We start from the raw sequence: 14,643 nt of genomic DNA, 5'->3' as shown, positions 1-14,643 counted from the left end.
GAAAAGATTCAGCTACTTTAATCTTTACTTATAGCTCATACCCTGCAAACGTCCCACCCTAGTCATTCATCTCTGAACTTTTTCTGGTATTTCTTTTTTTGTAGCCTGAAGACAAAAACTGCACACAGTACTCTAGGGGCCTCATTTATAAAGCTTGGTGTGATTTCAAGTACACATGCCAAAATAAAAAAAGATTGAATTTATAGTGCCTGAAGTATACACATTTCTACACAATTCATCTTTTATAATTCACAGTCACCTTGTAACACCTCGAGCACCCCTTTGAAACATGCATATATGGAGCATGCTAATCAGAGTCATGTATACGTAGTTCTGCGGTGGGTTGGCACTCTGCCCGGGATTGGTTCCTGCCTTGTGCCCTGTGTTGGCTGGGATTGGCTCCAGCAGACCCCCGTGACCCTGTATTCGGATTCAGCGGGTTGGAAAATGGATGGATGGATGGTATACGTAGTTACAATGCTAAAAAAATTCATTGACTAGTACTGTAGCCTTTCACCTGCTGGATTAAGACATTCAAGAGTATGTGGCTCAGGTCCACAGCTGAGAGTGCAAAACCAGCCATGCCATTGAAGCATCTCTTCTTTGTGTTATGGAAGTTAGGGAAAGACATAAGGTGTCAGCATCTGAGAGGATAGCCGTTATTAAATTGCATATGTAACAATAAGATTGTTATTAAATTAATTGTACAGGCCATATGAAAAATGAATAGTTCAGCGAGTTACCTAACCAATAGACCAGCCGCCACGTACAGTACCATGATGTCTGCACGCTACTTTGCCTCAGAATAAATAAATCACAGGTTGACCAAGGCCACTGAGCCATGACGGTTGACAGTCTCATCTTGGCATCACAGTTGACTTCTGTGTTATTTGACTGTCACTACTCATGATTAATAAAAGCAACTTCATTTCCACTAGGTGCCCTTATTTGAATATGAGAGCAGTAAATTGTTCTGATTACGTTAGAAGAACCAGACACTGTCATAAATTGCCTTTTTTCCTGCAAAAAACATGTTATGCTTTATGTATATACACCAAACACCATACGAAAACTATATGTGTAGTGCATCGTTGGTTGATTAATGGCTTCCAGCACAGCAGGCATGGAGCTTAGTTGACACATTCCTGACTTGCCAGCCAGTTTCCTAAGAACTGGCAACATGTAGTCAATATAAACTGATGAATAACTGAAAAGGTGCAAATATGCAGCATTGGTCCTCTTAAAATGTAAGTAAAATAGAGTCTGTATATCATATTCATGACTTTTAAGGTGTAATATGTTTGTCACGTCAACACACATCATAGTGTTGATCAGTGAAATTCACCACAGCATTTTTCACAGTGAATATGCTGTGTTTGTAAGTGACAGCCATCCATCCATCCATTATCCAACCCACTATATCCTAACTACAGGGTCACGGGAGTCTGCTGGAGCCAGTCCCAGCCAACACTGGGTGCAAGACAGGAAACAAACCCCAAGCAGGGCGCCAGCCCACCACAGGGCACACACACACACACACACACCAAGCACACACTAGGGACAATTTAGAATCGCCAATGCACCTAACCTGCATGTCTTTGGACTGTGGGAGGAAACCCACGCAGACACAGGGAGAACATGCAAACTCCACGCAGGGAGGACCCGGAAAGTGGACTCGGGTCTACTAACTGTGAGGCAGCAGTGCTACCCACTGCACCACCGTACCACCCCTGGTAGTGACATTGTTCATCAAAAATTTTTCTGGAAATTCGTCATGTGGCTGGCTTACTGTGCCTATTGCAAGATTGTTTCTGACTTGGACATCTCTGTTTCAAGCAAGCAAGGAGAATAAGTAAATGCCATTTCAGCTACTGAGATGTGCTGAAACCACTCTGTCTTCAAAACAATGCTGCTCAATGTTTTTCCCTGTATGTCACCACACTTGTTTCTCCCACTTGTGGTTATTTCAACCACCAAGAAATGCCCCTAGGACATTTCAATTCCTGTATATGTACTGTTGTGATGTGAAATTTTCTATACTGTATAGGTATAATATGAATATTTGTATGTCTTTATTTGTAACTTAGACATCTCAATGTAATATTATTGTTTCATTGGTGAGAAGCTTTCATGTTTAAAGACCCCCTACCCCACGAGTCTTTAGGCCTGACTAAAGAATTTTATTGCAAGGTTGGGGGAAGTGCCTAAGACCAGTTTGGCAAATGATTCTCTGTAGGACATTCTCTCTCAAACAACCCCCACAGGAAAGCCAAACTACCTAGCTGACAAGCTTCACTCAACAAATGGTTTTTGGGGGTTGGTGTGAAAATAAGCCAGTAACTGGGGGATGTGGCACACCAGAATTCTATTAGTCTAAAGTTGGCTGTTTGGAATTGGTTTGAATCAGAAGACATTCAGTACCACAACACCCTACTGGCTGTAGAATTTTAACAGAGAATGTATAAATTCAGTTTCTTTACCCTATATCTCTCTCACTACATCATAATGAAGGAGCATCTGACACACCATGGACTGAAAAGAACACTTGAGAAGCACAGCTCAGCAGCCATGTTGAGACAGGCATGTGACCTGTCTTGAAGAAAGCTAGAAAGTGATGACTTAACTAGAGACATTTAAAGTAACTACAACTCTGTGTGCCGCCTGAAACTACATATCAGCATATATCAGGCTGTATGCTTGCCAGTGTCCACTTGTACTTTGCTTATTCTTATTAGTTATGAATATTATCAATAACACATTATTTAAAGTGTAACTTAACTCCTGCTTGTCTTTTACTCTATGTAACTGCCTAAGATTATAGATGTAGAAAGGAAGGTGGGGAGAAGTTATAAAATGAAATTCCTTATAAACAGTGCTAAGTCTATGGGATTTGAAGCATTCTGACAAAGGCTATACAATAAAGAATACAAAAGGGGAAAGTAAAGTAATACAGAACTCTACCAAAACAAAACAACTGGTGTAGTCGGCAGGATTTTGGGGTGACATTATTTTGCACCCAGTTTGGAAATACTGTTTTGATGTAGGTGTGTGTATATGTATGTGAATTATATGGCAACCAGTGTACAAATGTAGTGGAAAACATTGTTTGAATGATAAACGGAATACACCCAAAACAGTTTTGAGACTTCATACATGTCACGAGGATACCCAGATGTTTGTTAGTGCTAATAGTAGTGAGTCCCTAATTAATGTTCTAGGGAGTGATGGGCGGTGCATGCATCATTCATACGGCACTTGTTCAGTTAGGATCTATGTGTATGTGCATATTTACAGTATGTACACTGTGTATGTTTGCTTAAAGGTGCAAAAGTAGGCCAACCCATATCAAATTAGTTAAATTGTATTACAGTAGCATTGTGGACTCTGAAATGCCTAAATTCATATTAAAGCCTGCCATCTTCCAATGGGGATACAGAGGCAAGCATGCTAAAGCTAGGAAATGGAAATGTGTAGTGCAGGTAGAGAAAGTAGAAGCTGAGCCGAATGTGCCACAAAATGGAAGGGGACTGTAAGGATTAAAAGCAAGAAAACAGAGGTCAGGGATAAAGAAGACTGCTGCTGTAATAAGAAGTTTACTATCTTGTATTATTGGCAATAAAGTCAAATGAAAAACACCAGCTAACTACTGTCGAATTTGGTGGAGGTTCCATCATGCTGTGGGGCTGTGTGGCTAGTTCACGGACTGGGGTTCTTGTTAAAGTTGAGGGTCAGAAGAATTGAACCCAATATCAACAAATTCTTCAGGATAATGTTCAAGCATCAGTCACAAAGTTGAAGTTACGCAGAGGTTGGATATTCCAACAAGACAATGACCCAAAACACAGTTTGAAATCTACAAAGGCATTCATGCAGAGGAAGAAGTACAATGTTCTGGAATGGCTGTCACAGTCCCCTGACTTGAATATCATCAAAAATCTATGGGATGATTTGAAGCAGACTGTCCATGCTCGGCAGCCATCAAATTTAACTGAACTGGAGAGAATTTGTACGGAAGAATGGTCAAAAATACCTCCATCCAGAATCCAGACACTCACCAAAGGCTATAGGAGGCGTCTAGAGGGTGTTATATTTGCAGAAGGAGGCTCAACTAAGTATTGATGTAATATCTCTGCGCAAATTTATGCACCTGTCTAATTTTGTTATGATGTATATTGCATATTTTCTGTTAACCCAATAAACTTAATGTCACTGCTGAAAAACTACTGTTTCCATAAGGCATGTCATATATTAAAAGGAAGTTGCTACTTTGAAAGCTGAGGCAATGATAAAGAAAAATCTAAAGAATTAAGAGGCTTCCCAAACTTTTTCATATGACTGTAAGGAAGATCAATATGAGAAAGAAAGTAGAAAAGTTGTTGAAAGTGAAAGAAGAATGTTGTGTGAACGTTTAAGTTCCGAGGGATGTAACAGTTGGCAACAAAAATGTGAGGTGCTAGCATGTAGAACACACACTGTTAAACTGTAAGGCAGTGAAAGCAGGGGAAAATAGGAGTGTAAACTGACCATGGTAAAAGTTAGGATTGTAGTAAGGGAATCTGACTGGAACCCTAAAACATGGGTGGGTGACTTACCTGAGACTGATCAAAGCTTGGATAAAGATTGGGAAAGTGAGTGTGAAAAACAGCAAAACATCAAGGCTATTCCCTTCCATTATTCTCCACTGCACCACAATCTCCAGGTAATTCTGAGGTCTGTCCAGTATTTAAATAACATGCTAGACCAATAGATATTTCACTACAGTGCTGCAGTGAAATTTGATTTAGGAAGAAGAATTCAAACAGAAGGCAGAGAAGCTGATGAGTTTGAATGACAATTGTTTACTACAGGGCATGGATAATGAAATATGGGTACTGAGTGAAGAAAGTGTGAAATTAAAACAAGGAACAGTGGAAATGAAAGAAATGGAAGTGTTTGTGTGTGAAAGGTCTGAAAATGCTAGTGCAAGAATGGCTGAGTCGGAAAGAAAGTGCACCAGTTTGGGAGTTGGTTTGAACGGATCAGGACCAGCAAAAGAACAAAGGATGGTGGATAATGCAGCAAAATGTTTTACAAGCTCAGGTGAAAAGTCAGGAATGCACAGGGGTGGGCGGTGTGAGTGTCCTAACAACACTGCCAGACAAGTCAGTAATTAAAAAGCACACAGACTTGGGTTCAGTAAATCGAAACCTGAATGACCAGTTCCTTAAAAAGACAGCCAATGAAACTCCCTGCAATAAAATGGAGAAAAATGAGCTGGTTGTGAGTAAAGAATAAAGGTTTGTTATAGGAGAGATGCTGGGTTTGGCACTTGGAGAGGTTTTAGCCCACATGTTCAGGTAGAAGTTACCATACAATAATAAAAAAGGACACATAAGCATTGACAAAACAATGGAAGGATAGCGTAGGAAGACAGGAAAGGAAAAATCATTTGTAACTGTTTCCATTTTCTGATCTTTTTCAATAGTATTACTTCTATTTTGAGTTTTTACAAACTTCGAGTTGGTGCAGGTAATAATTATTTAAGTCAAATGGCAGAGTAAAATCCATGCAGGAGATCTGTGGCTTGGAGTAGAATTACCATTGAATGAGCTCTGAGGTTGTTCCCTAAATACATGTGTGAGTCGTCAATTAGCTGGTCTGGCTAAATTTCATTACTCAATCAAGGGTGTCATCATTTCCTAGTTTCTCCAAAATGTTACGCATGCATGGGTCAGATTTCTTGTAAATATATGCATGTTCCTCGGTATGCTTTGCTTTTATGCACAATTTAAGCCTATTTTGTATATGTATGCTTTATAAATGAGGCTTCAAGTGAGGCGTTGCCAGTGCATTATAAAGCTTAAGTATCTACTGTATATAACTCAATCAGTCACATGTCACTTCTTTTATCAAACATGTGAATTGGCCCCCTGTCGTGGCATTTATTAAGTTCAAAGCTTTGATACTTGCCTACACAGTAGTCAATGGGTCACCACTTGTGTGGTCCTGTGCTCCTTGTTGACCACTCAGGTCAGCAGATGAATGACATCTGGTAATGCCAACTCTTTTCATGTATTGCTTCCAGCTGGTGTAACGAGCTGCACACCTACAATCAAAATTCTTACCTACTCAAAGTGTTTAAGAAGCATTTGAAGACTCTCTTCGTTGTTTAATTTCAATCTAACTGATGTGGGTTAAGTTTTTGTAACTTTGGAATTGTAACTAGCTTGTATTCTGTTCTGTGCTGTCCACTTGTACTAATCAATTTTGTAACCTTATTTTGGAATTTGTATTCCCAAACAGTACACATACTGAAGTTTACTTGAATTATGTTACCCTCTTTTGTAACTCACTTTAGATAAAATGTAATACTTTATTTATATTTACATACATTGAATTTCATCTGCCACAAATCTGCTCACTCCTGTATGCTATCCAAGTCCCTCTGTAATAATTAAATGGATTCCAGATTATTTGCCAATGCAGTTAATTTATTATCACAGACAACCAGTTTCTTGTTTCTATTCCTATTCAGATCATTTGCCATATTCATGCAAACAGACGCTGTGGCATTTATTACTCTCAGAATAACCTTTTTGCAGTGTTTAGTTCCCTTTCTCAGTTTTTAGTTAAAAAAAATACAATTTATCAATTTGTGTAGTATTAATACTTTAAGTAATACTTTAAGTGATTCATAATCAATTACTTAACAGTTTATAAAGTTAATAAAATAAAATAAATATTGAGAAAATAACTACTACTAACTACTACTACTATGTGCACTGAGAATTTCAATGTAGGGGTATTGTGCCTGCCTGGTACCTGTATTGTGACGTGAATTACTTAATACCAGTTACACATATCCATGGGGCTTGTACTTTTAAAGGTAAGTTTTCAAGAATATTTTTTTTTCCATTTTAAAGTTTTAGGTTTGTGTTCCTATACATCTTACAATTATGTTGTTAAAATTTCAGATGTGTTATATTTTGGTGAGCTGCTACAAGACATAAAGTAATTTACCAACTCAAAGATTCGCTGAGGTTTGTATTTAAATATGGCATGTATTTGTGATGAGGCATTTATTTGCATGAATATGGTATATACTGTATAATAAAAGAAGCAGTGGCACCCACATTAACTCCTGAGGGACATCACTTTTAACATCACCTAATTCTGATAAGGTTTCTTGAACCATAACCCTCTTGTTTTCTGTGTTATTGCCATTTTTGCATCCATCTACACACTATGCTCAAGATTTCCAGTTCTTTAAGTCTGATGTCCCACTTTTCATGTGGGACTTTATCAAATGCTTTCTAATAAATCGAAAACAAATAATATCATATGCACCGATGGTCATCTCCTTTTTTTTATTTCCTCACAGAATTCTAGAATAATAGGAAAACATGACTTCCTCATCTGAACCCATACTAAAATTAATTTTTTTCCTCAGAATTCTACACACAACACCCCATAATGACAAAATGAAAAAAGTTTACTTGAGGTTTTTGCAAATTTATTAAAAATAAAAAACTGAGAAATCACATGTACATAAGTATTCACAGCCTTTGTTCAATACTTTGTCGATGCACCTTTGGCAGCAATTACAGCCTCAAATCTTTTTGAATATGATGCCACAAGCTTGGCACACCTATCCTTGGCCAGTTTCGCCCTTTCCTTTTTGCAGCACCTCTCAAGCTCCATCAGGTTGGATGGGAAGTGTCGGTGCCCAGCCATTTTAAGATCTCTCCAGAGATGTTCAATTGAATTCAAGTCTGGGCTCTGGCTGGGCCACTCAAGGACATTCACAGAGTTGTCCTGAAGCCACTCCTTTAATATTGTGGCTGTGAGCATAAGGTTGTTGTCCCCTGAAAGATGAACTGTCACCCCAGTCTGAGGTCAAGAGTGCTCTGGAGCAGGTTTTCATCCAGGATGTCTCTGTACATTGCTGCAGTCATCTTTCCCTTTATCTTGACTAGTCTCCCAGTTCCTGCCGCTGAAAAACATCCCCACAGCATGATGCCGCCACCACCATGCTTCACTGTAGGGATGTTATTGGCCTGGCGTGCGGTGCCTGGTTTCCTCCAAACGTGACGCCTGGCATTCACACCAAAGAGTTCAATATTTGTCTCATCAGACCAGAGAATTTTGTTTCTCATGGTCCGAGAGTCCTTCAGGTATCTTTAGGCAAACTCCAGGTGGGCTGCCATGTGCCTTTTGCTAAGGAGTGGCTTCCGTCTGGCCACTCTACCATACAGGCCTGATTGGTGGATTGCTGCAGAGATGGTTGTCTTTCTGGAAGGTTCTCCTCTCTCCACAGAGGACCTCTGGAGCTCTGACAGAGTGACCATCGGGTTCTTGGTCACCTCCCTGACTAAGGCCCTTCTCCCTCAATCGCTCAGTTTAGATGGCCGGCCAGCTCTAGGAAGAGCCCTGGTGGTTTCAAACTTCTTCCACTTACGGATGATGGAGGCCACTGTGCTCATTCGGACCATCAAAGCAGCAGAAATTTTTCTGTAACCTTCCCCAGATTTGTGCCTCGAGACAATCCTGTCTCAGAGGTCTACAGACAATTCCTTTGACTTCATGCTTGGTTTGTGCTCTGACATGAACTGTTAACTGTGGGACCTTATATAGACAGGTGTGTGCCTTTCCAAATCATGTCCAATCAACTGAATTTACCACAGGTGGACTCCAATTAAGCTGCAGAAACATCTCAAGGATGATCAGGGAAAACAGGATGCACATGAGCTCAATTTTGAGCTTCATGGCAAAGGCTGTAAATACTTATGTACAGTACATGTGATTTCTCAGTTTTTTTATTTTTAATAAATTTGCAAATACCTCAAGTAAACTATTTTCACATTGTCATTATGGGGTGTTGTGTGTAGAATTCTGAGGAAAAAAATGAATTTAATCCATTTTGGAATAAGGCTGTAACATAACAAAATGTGGAAAAAGTGATGCGCTGTGAATACTTTCCGGATGCACTGTATATCTACACGATCATCATTTTTATACACTAGGATAATATTTGCTATTTTCTAGTCCTTAGAGATTTTCCCAGTGTGCAGTGACTTCTGAAAAATATGGGTCAAGGGTTTACAATACTGTATGTACTCACTAACCTCCTTAAGCACTCGAAGATAAATGTTATGTGGGTTTACTGATTTGTTAGATTTCAGCCTATTTATTCTGAACAGCACTTCTTTCTCTACAATTTCCAAATCCCTCAATACCTCCTTAGTAGTCCCTTTTCTGTGAACTTCAGGAAAATGCACTTTTTAACTAACTGCATATTTTAATTCTCCCTTAGTGTTTTGAAACTTTACCTCCTTCTTGCCTACTAAAATACTAAAAGAATCTAATTGGGTCATCTTTCACTGTTCTGCAGTATACCTTTCTAACTAGCTTTATGCTTCCCATGTGTTTTTCTTAATGGTTGTCCTCATGCTCTCAATAATAGATAAAATAAAAGACAAAAAGTGAAATAAAAGACGATAAGAAAGCATAAAGGTTTGTGGCATATCCATTTGTTCCCTGTATAACTGAAGATGTTGGCAAAAACACTAAAACACAAATAACATATTTCCAGACACAAGTCTTCAGCTAGATTACTGGAAAATGACATTGAAGTCAGTTATCAGGTAAGGCAGGTGGAATAAGTGGATTTAGGAGGCTAGAATTAGGAAGTTATATTATGGGTCTTCATTCATCAGTCTTTTGCTCTGCAGAGGAAGGAAGATAAGAGGTATTAAGAGACAGCACAAACCCCAGATTCAGAGTGGGATTACTATTTGACAACCCCTGAAGTTGTCTTCCAAGTATACAGTATGTGTGTGACACGGCCCACCCCTCAGCTCAGACCCATCGGGTCAGGCAGCCCAAACCAAGAAGTCATGTATTCAAGAAAGAGCATCAGCATTGGTGTGGAGAGACAGTAAACTTGCGGCCATGAATTTAGTATTTCAGCTGTGGTCCTGCCCTTTTCAATTGCTAAGGCCTCCATTTCCAATGGTTCATACCTTGTCTCCTGGTCCAATATTTTCTGGCTCAGGTACATGGCAGGGCATTCAACACCATAGACACTTTGGCTCAGTCTGGCACCGAGACCTGTGTTCTGGAGGATAAAAGGCAAAGAAAAATCAGGAGCCAACAAAATAGGTACTGACGTTAAGACCTGCTTTAGGTAACAAAATGCAGTCTCTAGTTCATCATCCCATATTATCATTTTGGGTTCTCGCTTTTTTGTGAGGTTTATCTGGGGTGTAGCTCATTCAGCGAGGTGAGGCACGAACCGGTGGTAGTAACCCTTTGCAAGCTTGAACCTGCTTCTCGGTTTGCAGACATGGACAGTTTAATACAGTATTCATTTTGGTACATGGTGGACGGACATTCCACACACCCACAATTTAGGCTAAATATTTAGTCTTAGTTAGCCCAAAATAACAATGCAGGCAGTTGTCAGAACTGAATCAAGCATGACTCCTCGGGCAGAGTTTCCATCTGCAATGTCTCGTCTGATGCCTCTGTCGAAGTGTCAACATGAGATGGCATGATGTCAATAACCTCTTACTGAGTGGCTGAGTGACCAGTCTGTCAAGCCAGTGTAGAACATGCCGTGGGGACAATTTGAGATGGAGATCCATCATCTACTGCCAGACCCATCGAATAAACATGTGGGTTCTGTACTGTTCTGCTATTGTTTTGTGACCAGTCCCATCCAAGTATGATGGGATATGGTGGAATGCCCACTGATTATCTCCACACCTGTATAAGGAAGAGATAGGGGTTAGCAAATGCACAATACCTTTCTCCTTGTGCCCTGCTGAAGTCCATCAGCTTGTCAAGGCAAGAGCAGTTTGGGATGGTGTTTCCACCTCCCCACACTTGAAACATTGGAAGGAAGGAAGGGAATTTTCCTTTGGTAATGTGGCAGGCTCCACTTGGCAGCAATTGGGCTTGGATTTTTGGGAAGTCTCATCTGAGGTTTGTGCCGATCATTGGACTGTTCATGTTGCATGGTCGCCCAATGTCCCTATAAGGTCTCGATCAGGTTATCCATGTTTTACTAGGTCTGCTGACAGACCTGCCAGGCAATTGATTTGGGGAGACTTTTTACTAAGTGGTCACTGGTGACTATTTCAGTTACTTTTTTGATAGTGTTGGCTCCAGCTTTGAGCCTGTGCCAGAGCTTCCCCCATAGTTTGAACACCTGGGTCAAGTTATAAAAAAGTTAGTTATAAAGGGTTATATAAAACAATAGGAATGGAAAACAGAAAGTTCATCTTTATAAGAAATAGTATATAGTCATGTGGCTAGGGAGGACAGGAAAAGAACTCCAGCCTGCAGGAAAAAATAAACCTCTAGCGGATCCAAAGCCAAAAGATCACGTAGTTGCTACTGTGCATTCTCTAGTACACCATGGAGTGGATACTCTTTTGGAGCTTTCCTCATCTTTCTAATATACAAAAGTCAGGTAGCACTGACGTTGAGTTTGAATACCAGAAAAAGAAGAAAACACACAGATGTAGTGAGCACTGACCTGTCTATAAAACAGCAAATAAGACTATGTGGTACTTATGTCAGTAGCCATTTACCCCCCACTTTCCACCATAAACATTTAACAGTAATCAATTCCAGAACAGTTACCTTGTAACTTGTCTCTGCAGAGGAAGATGCTTATAAAAAAGGGGATAACATTTGCCAGAATCAGGAAAGCATTGGGACTGTACAGTACCCACACCAAAAGTGGATGCATCCACTTTGACATGAAATAGCAAAAAAGTATCAGAAAACCATAAAATGGGTCCTGAGATATAATTTGCCTTTGAGCTACTCAAATACCAGTGCTTCAGAAGTCCAAACAAACATTCTGTGATCTGTTGTAGGACAGACCGGCATTATCCATTTTACTAGGCTGAAACCCAAGTCCTGGCATAGAAAACTGTTGCCAAACACTCTTATTGATGTGTAAAAGTCTCAGGTTACCTGAATGGGCCTCCCTGTGGAAAGCAGCATTTGCAGCCTTATCTGATCAGATGATTGATTCCATGCCACATAACAGCCAGGGGCATGTCTCTCTCTCTAAGGCACAAAATGGACTCAAATTCTGAAAAAAGTACCATACATCCAAGATGATTAACAATGATGGACAGAACTTTGCACCAGTGGTCAACCAAGAGGAGTGGCTTATGTGCACCCAAGAAGTCAATGACACAGCCTCTATTCCTCCACATAAAATCCTTTGTAACACCCTAACTAACTGCTTTTCACTTACTGTGTTACAGCTTGACCTGACCATAGTTTGGCTGCCCATAGCCAAAACGCATAGCTGACAGAGTGTGACCAGAACAGAATTTAAAGGAATCTCTTTACTCCAGAGGCCAGCCTTGCTGAACTGAAAAGGTGGAGTACTTGTCTGTGTTGGAGTTTGGACAAGGTTGCCATTATCCCAACCTTGCTGATGTATAGCAAGGACAGGAACAAGAGAGAGAGAGACAGAGAGAGAGACCGATACTGATACTAACAACAGTCACTGACTGATTACCAGTTGACTTAGCAGGGGTAACTTTGCTGGCATCTGAGGACATTTGTGTAAAACCCTTCAAGAAAAGACTGCAGTACCACCCACAACCAGAAGGTGCAACCAAAAGTAAAGAAGGAAACCACCTGAACAAGGAAAAGAAAGCGCACTGAAAAATCCTTTCACATGTCCCTAGTGTGTGCTTGGTGTTTGGGTGTGGGTGTGTGTGTCCTGCGGTGGGTTGGCACCCTGCCAGGGATTGGTTCCTGCCTTGTGCCCTGTGTTGTCTGGGATTGGCTCCAGCAGACCCCCGTAACCCCGTGTTCGGATTCAACAGGTTGGAAAATGGATGGATGGATGTCTGGAGAAAGCCGAACAGCAAAGGAATTGAGAATCAAGTCAAGTCAAGTTGGGGAGCATGCACTAGTACAGTGCGTTGCCGCACCCACTACACGACGAAACAACCCGGGATCCCGGTTGGCAACCCCCCAGGCAAACACGCAATCCAGTCCCATCCTTGGGAAATGACCCTCTATCTGCTGCAGCCAGGTGTTATGTGGGCAACCCCTTGGCCTGGTCCATCAACTTGGGTCCCCAACAATGAGGATCTTACGAGGCAGATCACCCTTGGGGAAACACACCACATGGCCGTAGTGCCGTAACTGACACTCCCTCATTCGGGACACCATGAACAACTGCTCATTCGACACAAAGTCAAACCAACGGTACCCAAGGATTTTCCGGAGAGACATAGTACCAAAGGAGTTCAGTCTTCATCTGAGTTCACTGGATAACGTCCATGTCTCGCAACTATATAACCACTTGGACCTTTCTTCTTTTACATAGATATCAGGAGCACCACACACCCCTTTCCAGCAACCTCATGACCCCCCGTGCAATTCCAATCCGTCTACTGACTTCATAGGAAGAGTCACCAGAGACATGAATGTCACTGCCAAGGTGAGTAAACCTCTCGACAAGGTCGACACTTTCCCCGCAAACAGACACACTGCTGATGGCTCTGTCCAAGAGCTCATTAAAGGCCTGGCTCTTGTTTTTTATCAGGACACTCACAAGCCCAGACACTCAGACTCCTTGCTCAGCCTCTCGAACACCCCAATCACAGCCTCCATTGACTCCGTGAAAATCACAGCATCATCAGCAAAGTCAAGATCCGTGAATCTTTCTTCACCAACAGATGCCCCACAGACGCTGGACCCCACGACCTTGCCCAACACCCATCCCATACAAGCATTGAACAGAGTAGAAGCAAGAACACACCCCTGATGAACCCCAGAATCAACTGGGAGAAACACAGAGGTTCTGCCTCCACTCTGCACAGCACTCACTGTACCATTGTATAGGCTGGCTATGATATCTAGCAACCTCGAGGATCGGCCATTTCAAGTATACTTTGATTCCGAGAACCATTAACTGCATTTTAATAGCTTCGACAATGCTAGCTAATGTACTATGGTATTGGAGTAAACTGTAACTAAAGATAACAAACTTGTGAAGGATAAATCCTGGCTATTATGATTTTGTCACCCTAAATCCAAAAGGAAAGGACAAAGGAGCACCTCACAAATGCATTCATTCACACACACACACTGAGATAGAGAACTCAGTGTGGTGAGTGTTGGTCCCTAAGCCAGGACAAATGCTAGCTGCTGTGAGCAAATGAACGCCACTTGCCGGCAAAACTTCATAACCACCAGAGAACTAATCCTTCTTAACCTCATGTATTGAAAATTTAGGATTCATAAGTTCCTTTTCCTACAGGAGAAAAAATGTTAAACTCAGCTTTTGTCATTTTATGCTTAGTGTTGTTTGTGTCCTTTGTCTATATATATCTATATATTTGCATATGTCCATCTTCTGTTATCCTTATGTAAATTTTTTTTTTGCTTATTTCAAGAAGTGTGTCTGGGTTAATTGTGAAAGCACGCCATTAGCCACGTTTTGAATCACAACAGAGAAAGTGTAGGCTTCCATTGATTTATGAACTTTGTTCATAAATTGTACAGATCTTTTCATATTTCTGGCATCCCAGCCATAACATGAAACAAGCTGTTCACTGTATTAATCTGCTGTCCTGAGTGGGTGTCTTACTGATTATGAATCAATCAAATAATCTTACA

Source organism: Polypterus senegalus, chromosome 3, assembly GCF_016835505.1.
Source record: "Polypterus senegalus isolate Bchr_013 chromosome 3, ASM1683550v1, whole genome shotgun sequence".
NCBI classification, from domain to species: domain Eukaryota; kingdom Metazoa; phylum Chordata; class Cladistia; order Polypteriformes; family Polypteridae; genus Polypterus; species Polypterus senegalus.
The sequence above is the reverse complement of the archived record's forward strand: the minus strand, read 5'-3'. Positions refer to the sequence as shown.